The sequence below is a fragment of the Bidens hawaiensis genome, unplaced genomic scaffold, assembly GCF_021521415.1.
Source record: "Bidens hawaiensis isolate Kalapana, Puna unplaced genomic scaffold, B.hawaiensis_p1.1 tig00037656_1, whole genome shotgun sequence".
In the NCBI taxonomy this organism is placed as follows: domain Eukaryota; kingdom Viridiplantae; phylum Streptophyta; class Magnoliopsida; order Asterales; family Asteraceae; genus Bidens; species Bidens hawaiensis.
In genome coordinates this window covers 24,532-32,708 of record NW_027496584.1, presented here as the reverse complement: position 1 = coordinate 32,708, position 8,177 = coordinate 24,532, and positions in this window count along the sequence as shown.

The following is an 8,177-nucleotide window of genomic DNA, read 5'->3' as shown; positions in this document are numbered from 1 at the left end:
AAGCCCTCATCTTTACATTACACACAATATTCATTTCTATTTTATTAACCTGACAGTACGTGCAATATCCGAAGATCTTTCACGTACTGACAAGATTTCATTCTCATTCAAGACATATATAGATAACATATAAATCATACATGGTATACTTTTACCAATTTAGGGTAAGTGTATTAACTATCACATCGAGTATGCACACAGCCCCGAAAACATAACAAGGAATGGGGCTAGAAACTCACCTGAACTCGGTTACGTTCACTGTTGATGGTTACTCCTTCCGAGAGATGTGTACGGCTAACTGTATAACAATTACACGTAACGATTAACTATCACTACCCGTATCACGTTTCTAGTATAACAATAGCCCACAACAAACTGGGGTCCGGGGGCAGCACCCCTGGCAGCGGGGTTAAGCTACCAGGTCAGGTTGGAAAAAATTTATTTTCACTAACTGTCTTAACACATTTTCCATTAGGATTTAATTTATTTTTCTAATTTGGTAACTCATTCGCCATAACGAATTAAGCCTAATTTGTTACTGATTCGTCATCTTACATGCCTGATTCGCTAGTTGATTCGCTATTCTAGTTTGTTAGCTTATCATAGCTAACTGTGAGTAACGAACTACTGATTCGCTATCCTATCCTGGTCTGGTTCGTCATCTGGTTCGTTACCTCAGCGTAACGAATTGGATAAGTAACGAATCACTTGATTCGTTGTCTTGACATAACAAACTGGGTGAGTACGAATCACTTGATTCGTTGTCTTAGTCCTTTCCTTTCATTATAACGAACTAGAATATGTTCTTATCCAGACTTTGACTAAAGGGTCAAAGTCAAAATCGTCAATAACACGTAATGGTCAACTGTTACCAAATCTGCAATTAAACCTTCATTTCTTAACCAAATAACACGATTTAGGTATCAATGGATTCGGAATTACAGCGCCTACAAACCCTAACCATTTAATCATCCAAATGTTCGTGTTTATAGGGTGCGATTTAGGCATATATATATGGGTTCTATTAGGTTAACAATTAACCCGTCAAATGTTAATCGATTTCCATAAGATTTGTTGCTTTGGACTCGTTTATAACATACTAAAACAGATCTATGATTTCCCAAACCAAACCAAACCTATATCAAACCGAACCTATATGAACGATTTCTAAATATAGACGTACCTTAAACGAGTCGGTTTACGAACACGGTTAAGCCTTGATGTTGTTTTGGTTCTTCACGACGATCTAGCACCAACGGGTTCGGGTTTCCACCTTCGAATCTTGGCTCGGGTTATATGATGGTGTTTGTGTTTGTTTACCTAGGTGTAGGCTATGGTGTCCATTTGGATAAAAATGGAAAGGATAAGGGTTTAAGGGGTATTTATACTCCCTTAAGCCCATGGACCTAAGGCCCATCTTTCCCTTTTGGTCCATAATTAATTCCATCTAAAAGCCTACTTAACCTATCATATTTTTTTATTATTATTAATCGAACGAAAAATAGGGATGTTACATGAATGCTTATGAACCTGATTGAATGTTTTTAATCTTGTTTTACATTATAAATTGATTGTTTCAACAGTTTATGTTTTTGATTATCAAACTTTGCATCACTTTTCTGGTTGTGTTCATCACATGTAGGGTTAGCTCTTATGTCACTGAACCAGTAATCGTTAGTCATTGGCTAAAATTGGTTTTCATACATTAGACTGGTAATTGGGTAAACCGGAGTTCAGTTGTGTCAACAATTCGGTTAGGGTATCATTTGTCTTCACAACCCAACTGTTAGGTTTTGTAATTACTACGCAGTTAATCTATTTGAATATGTGATTAGTCGGTCAGCACATTACCTGAACCTAAAGTGAATCATTTTCCCATAATTATTTACAGCTTTAAAAGTAATCGTGTGTTCTTATAAATCATTTTTTTCCTAAACCGCTTGATATCGTTTGTCCACCTTAGTGTAATAATTAATGATTATGAACTTTACTTGCACTTTCCACTGAATCCATGTGGAGACGACCTTACTTACCCGTACTAGTTATATGTAATTAAGTTTTATAAATACTTATTTTTTATTAGAGCACGACATCTACATCAAAATGGCGCCGTTGCCAGGGAATCAACGCGCAAAGTGCTAGTTTAGTGTTTTGTTTACTTTTATTTTTACTTTATTTTAGTTAGTTTTACACTTGGTATTTGTGTGTCTTATCTGTGTAGGTAACTTAGGATGATGTGGAGTTGGGTCTATGACCCACATGAAGGATATATTTCCGTGAAGGACGATGACTCGTACCATACATATTCATATCATGGCCCACCTTCAGCAAACTTTCAAGGCTTCTACGAGTCAGATAACATGAACATGCAGTATCAAAATTATTAATCACCTCAATCTGATTATAAGAGTTAGTTTGGGTCAACAACAGGTAACCAAGAAAAGTTGTATCAAAGTAGTTATCAATCTGAGAAGAGAATTAATGGTTACCAGTTTGAGGATGATTCTGAGTATGATAGTGATGGGTCTGATACGCCAACTTTTGTAAGTTATCAAGGGGAGGAGGACTACTACTACCATGAACATCCTCAACAAATATACGAGGAAGTCCCTCAATATTATAATCATGGTGGTACATATCAAAGAAATTATCATCAAGATCAAGAAGATTCCTCGGGTAACAAAGAAGAGTCTTGGAAAGACGTTATGGATTTTATGAAAGAGATGAAGAGAGATCAAGAAGCTCACAATCAGGCTTTAAGTTAGAGGTTAGAACTCCAGGAAACTTTTAATACTGCTCAAGATAAACTGGTGAGTCAACTATTAGAAGAGGTGGCTCAAATTGAACGAGAACAAGAAAAGTTGGCTAGTGGTACCATGGTTGATGAGGAAGTGATAGAAGAGGATCTTGATCAATCAGAGAATGAAGTTGAGGATGTGGTTGTGGAGACTAATACAACACCAATTCCTCCGGTTATTGAAGAGCCATCGAATGCAACAGTTATAGTTACTGATGATGAAGTTGAAGGACATGATCCAGACTTGTTGTAGCATAGAACTGAATACCTAAACCTGGATGAAGAGATATTAGTAGAAGAAGCAGAGACTAAGATAGTTTCAAATTATCCCGATAATCCTCAGTTACATATTATTCATATTGATAAAGACGGGGATGATGATTTGAACTCGAATAAATAGAAGGTGAAGGGGAAGAATAGTGTGAAAAATGGTAAGTGGGATCATGTGGGTTCTACAGACATGTCAACCATGTGGAAGAAGGTATGGGCACAGCACCTCAACTACCGAGCATACAAGGGAAACTCGGTGGGAAAATGTTTAGTTCGCTACCTATCAACATTTGACTCATCGAAGATAAGAAAGAGTGTGTGGGTTCGACGTGTTCACTACAGAGCATATGCTGGAAATTCTGAAGGTAAATATGCATTCGCACCGACCCGCTTTGATTTATCGGGCATGCTGAATATGAAGAAGGAAGTAGAACCGAGGCGTGTCAACTGCCGAGCTTTTATAGGAAACTCAGCTGGTCAATGTTCAATGCAACCACCATAACCTCCTAATTAGGTAATGGTCTAGCTGAAGACCTTAACAAAAACTTAGCGTTGGCCGGGAGGCAACCTGGGTTTTATTTTCATTTTGTATTTCATTTTATATCTGTAAATGTTTAACTGTTTTATTTCAAGCTTACCACTGTAGAAAAAATTAAGTGTGGGGATGTCACACTATAAGTCAGAGTTTTATAGTGTTTGGGTGAAAGAATATAAGTTATTAGGTTTAAGTTGTTCGACATGCTTTCTTGTTCATACTTTGCTATGGTTGATTTAGGTACGTGTATATTTTTGTTGTATTTGAACTTTGTGGGTGTTGTTCACTATAAACCCTCACGAGACCTCCCTCGTCCACCCGGGCTACCGGGAGGTTTAGAGGGCTTGTTGCGTATGCTAAATGCAATCGTGATTCCTACGAAAGTGAGTTAGGTCTTTTAACAATTTTACTAGTTTAACAAATATAATTATGAAATTTATTTAACTTGGCTTGGTAATTAAATTAACGGTTTTGCAAACGGTTTAAAAGACCTATTCTAAGAGTTGTGAGAAGTGTGCTTCTACACGTGTGAGAGTTTGCAGATTCAGTTGAGGGAATTGAGGAGTCGGGTTTGTTGAGAGCAAGAACGAGTGTACTTGAGTAGCTTACTTTCTTATCAGGTGATTTTGCTTTCATAATTCTTTTTGTTTTATTAGTTTTATTGTTCGAAGTGTAATTGTATAGTTGTATAATTTTTAAGACCATCACATTAAGCCTGGTTTTAAAATTTCTAATTAGTCAATTTTAACCCCGTCCTCAATAATATATTTTTATTCCTAAATTTTAAACATTGAGGACAAGGTCAACCTCAAGTGTGGGGATGGGGGGGGGGAAATTAAAACGTTTTCCTTAGAGTGCCTTGATTGTGCACAAAAGTCAGAATTGTAAATAATTAATTGCTATTATTAATGCCAAGTAGAGGTCTTTGGTCATGGTCAGTTTTTAAGCTTCTTGAAAGTCTTCCCATGCAAATGTTTTTCAAAAAGAAAAACTAATATGTCTACAATCTTGCTTTTTTGGGTTTACTTTACTTTGAAGATGGGGATAACGAGTCATAGGGACGGGTACACATGTTTCATGTCGGCAACCTAATTCCTCCGGTACGTGTGTGAGATTTGCCTTATATAAAATACACATATAATATAGTATATACACATGTCATATGAGTGCCATTATAGAGTGTAACTAGTATGTCCATGATATCTAGAACTTGGTTGTCTCACGTATTTCGAGATCTTAATACCACCACCTGTATGGAGGAATAAGACTTTAGAAAACCCATTTTATATTGGCCTTTACAAAATAATAATAATAATAATAATAATAATAATAATAATAATACTCTCTACCCTACATTTAGAGATGTTCAACGAAACCGGTTCCTGGAACCGAACCGGTGGACCCGAACCGGACCCGAACCGGTTCCTACCCGTTTTTTGTAGGAACCGGACCCTATCTGATTCAACCCGATGATCCGTGACCGGTTCTTGCATTTCTGAGTGGTGGCGGGTAGGAACCGGAACCGAACCGGAACCGGTTCTGGAACCGAACCATCCGGAACCGGTTCTAGCCGTTGGATCGAATATAGCCGTTGAAAATCGTTTTTTTGGCCGTTTTTTGACCGTTGGGGTCAAAAATAGCCGTTTTTTGGCTCCCCCAAGCACCCCACTACTAGTATAAATAGGTATTTGGTGTCATGGGTTCATCACAACACTCAAAACGCAATCCTGAACGCAAAAAAATACAAAAAAACGCTATTACAACGTTTTGAGTTCTCTAATCTCTTGTTTTCTCTTCTTCTATATTCATATTTGTTGTTATGGCTACCTCACAATCATCGGTTGGTCAAGGTTCCAACGCTGAACCAAGTTTCGTTCGTATTGTACCTCATAATCGTAATCAAAAGATTTGGTGCAATTGGGATTTGGTTGAATTGAGTGACCATTCATTGAAGGCTCGGTGCAAGTTTTGTGGGATTTATTTAAACCCACTTTCGAATTCAAATTTGAAGAAACACATCGAAAAACCGTATTGCAAGGCGTTGAAAAAGAACGTCGATTCGCAACAAACGTAAATGGATAGTGAAGGCGGAATATTTACATACCAAATTGATCGAGTTCAAGATCGTATGGCGAAGTTTGTGATTCAAGAAGCTTTGCCGTTTAGCCACTTCGACAACCCTCGCTTAACCGCCATGCTTCGAGATACGCTTCAACCACAATACACTCACGTAAGTCATCATACTCTTAAACGTTATTGTTTAAAATTGTGGAAGAAGGCCAAAGAGGTACTAATTGCATATTTTGAAAATATAAATACGGGAATAAACTTAACTAGTGATGTTTGGTCGGCTCCACATGGTCTACCCGAATCTTATCTTTGTGTCACCGCTCATTGGGTAGACCCGTCATAGTGGGAAATGATGAAACGCACCATTGCTTTCGAACTCTTTGAGTATCCACATACGAGAGATAATTTGTTTGAAATTTTAGATTATGTTATAAAAACTTATAAACTAGAAAATAAAATATTTTCAATGGCATTTGATAACGCGTCGAATAATACATCGGCGGTTGATAAATTAAAATTAAAATATACGCCGATTTGCAATGGTGTATTTTTTCACTCAAGGTGTGTTGCACATATCATTAATTTAATCGTGCAAGACGGACTTGCTTCGGATGAGGTTACATCGGTTATAAACGATTTTAGACTAATGATACATGAAGTTTTTAAGAAAAGTAAAAAAAGACAAATGGAATATAGAAAATTTTGTAAAGATACGGGAAGAAAAGCTTTGGGAGCTAATTGGGATGTACCTCATCGATGGAATTCCACTTGCATAATGTTTCAAAGTGCTTTGAAACAAAGAGAAACTTTACAAATGTTTCATTCTAGTCTTGCCGAGAATGATTTGGCAATCCCCTTTTCAAATGAGAAATGGGAAATTATCAATGACTTATCGACTTTTCTTGAAGTTTTTACAACATCAACTACGAAACTATCGGGAACGTATTATCCGACAAGTCCCTTGGTTCTTTCGGAGTTATTTTTAATCGTTAACAATCTTAAAGAATTTGAAAATAAAAGTCCAATGTTTTCAAACATCATATTACCAATGAAGTTTAAAATAAAAAAATACTTTCTTGAATTGCCACCGGTTTTTACTTGCGCCGCCGCTTTAAACCCAATGTTAAATGTTACGGGGGTTGAATGTGTGATAGACGAAATTTTTTCAGCCTTAGATATGCATGAAGTTGACCCAAACTTTTCAACAGAGGCAAAAAATGATTTTAACTTGAATTTTAAATTTATGTATGACTTTTATTTAAATAAATATGGGTCAAACATACACATGCCTATGCCGGGGGGGGGGGTCTTCATCAAGTTCAAGTGCTACTAGAGTACGAGATCCCATGATTAGCCTTATGAACACCGTACGCAACGTAACGGCTAAAAAACAAAGGGGTAACACCCCTTCAAGCGAACTAGGAAGGTATAGTGCAAATGATTACTCTACCGGTTTATCCGAAGAGGAATATGGCACTTTTGATGTTTTGGCTTGGTGGAAGGTAAAGGAAACCGAGTTTCCGATTCTTGCCACCATGGCCCGTGATTTACTAACCGTCCAAGCTTCTACGGTAGCTTCGGAATCCGCTTTTTCTCTTAGTGGCAGGGTAATATCGGTGAGAAGAACAAGACTAAATTCGGAGTCGGTGGAGATGTGCATTTGCTTAAAGGATCACTTGGACTCAATCGATCGTATTCAACACGTAACCACTCTCGAAGATGAAACACCACTTGATGTTCGAGTTCACGACGAACAAGAAGGCATTTCTACAAGTAATTCTGAGGAAGAAGTCGCCGCTCAATAATTACGACGAACAAGAAGGCTTTTCTAGAAATAATATGTCACAACTTTATATTTATAAGTTTAATGTTTTGTTAGTTTGTTTTTGAAGATTTTAAAACATGTAACCTTTTTTTTTTGAACTTCTTAAAGTAAATAAAATGAATTTTATGTTAATTGTTTTGTTTATTTTTCATGCTATACAAATACGAATCGTAGTTTAGAATCCAAATCGCAAACGAAAAACAAAAAGAAAAAAACTAAATGCACTTGTATTGCAAATCCAATGAACAAGTTTACATTGTACAATGGTTACATATTTAACTGATGATGTTCCAACTGATGAAACTCTGCAACTGATGTGTCACTGATTCATATTTTGCATCAGTGACAACAAACTCTGCAACTGATGAATGTTCCCACTGATGAGGATTCCTCATCAGTGGCAACCTTCAGTAGTTGTCATCAGTGGCAACCTTCAGTAGTTGTCTTCAGTGGCAACCTTCAGTAGTTGTCTTCAGTGGCAAACATCTTCAGTAGTTGTCTTTTCTTCATCAGTTAATTGTTTATTTTTATGTTAATTGTTTTTTTTATTTTTCATGTTATACAAATACGAATCGTAGTTTAGAATCCAAATCGCAAACGAAAAACGAAAAAAAAAAATTTTACACTGTAACCGGTTGGAACCGGTTACGGTACAGGAACCGGGTTAGGAACAGGTAAGA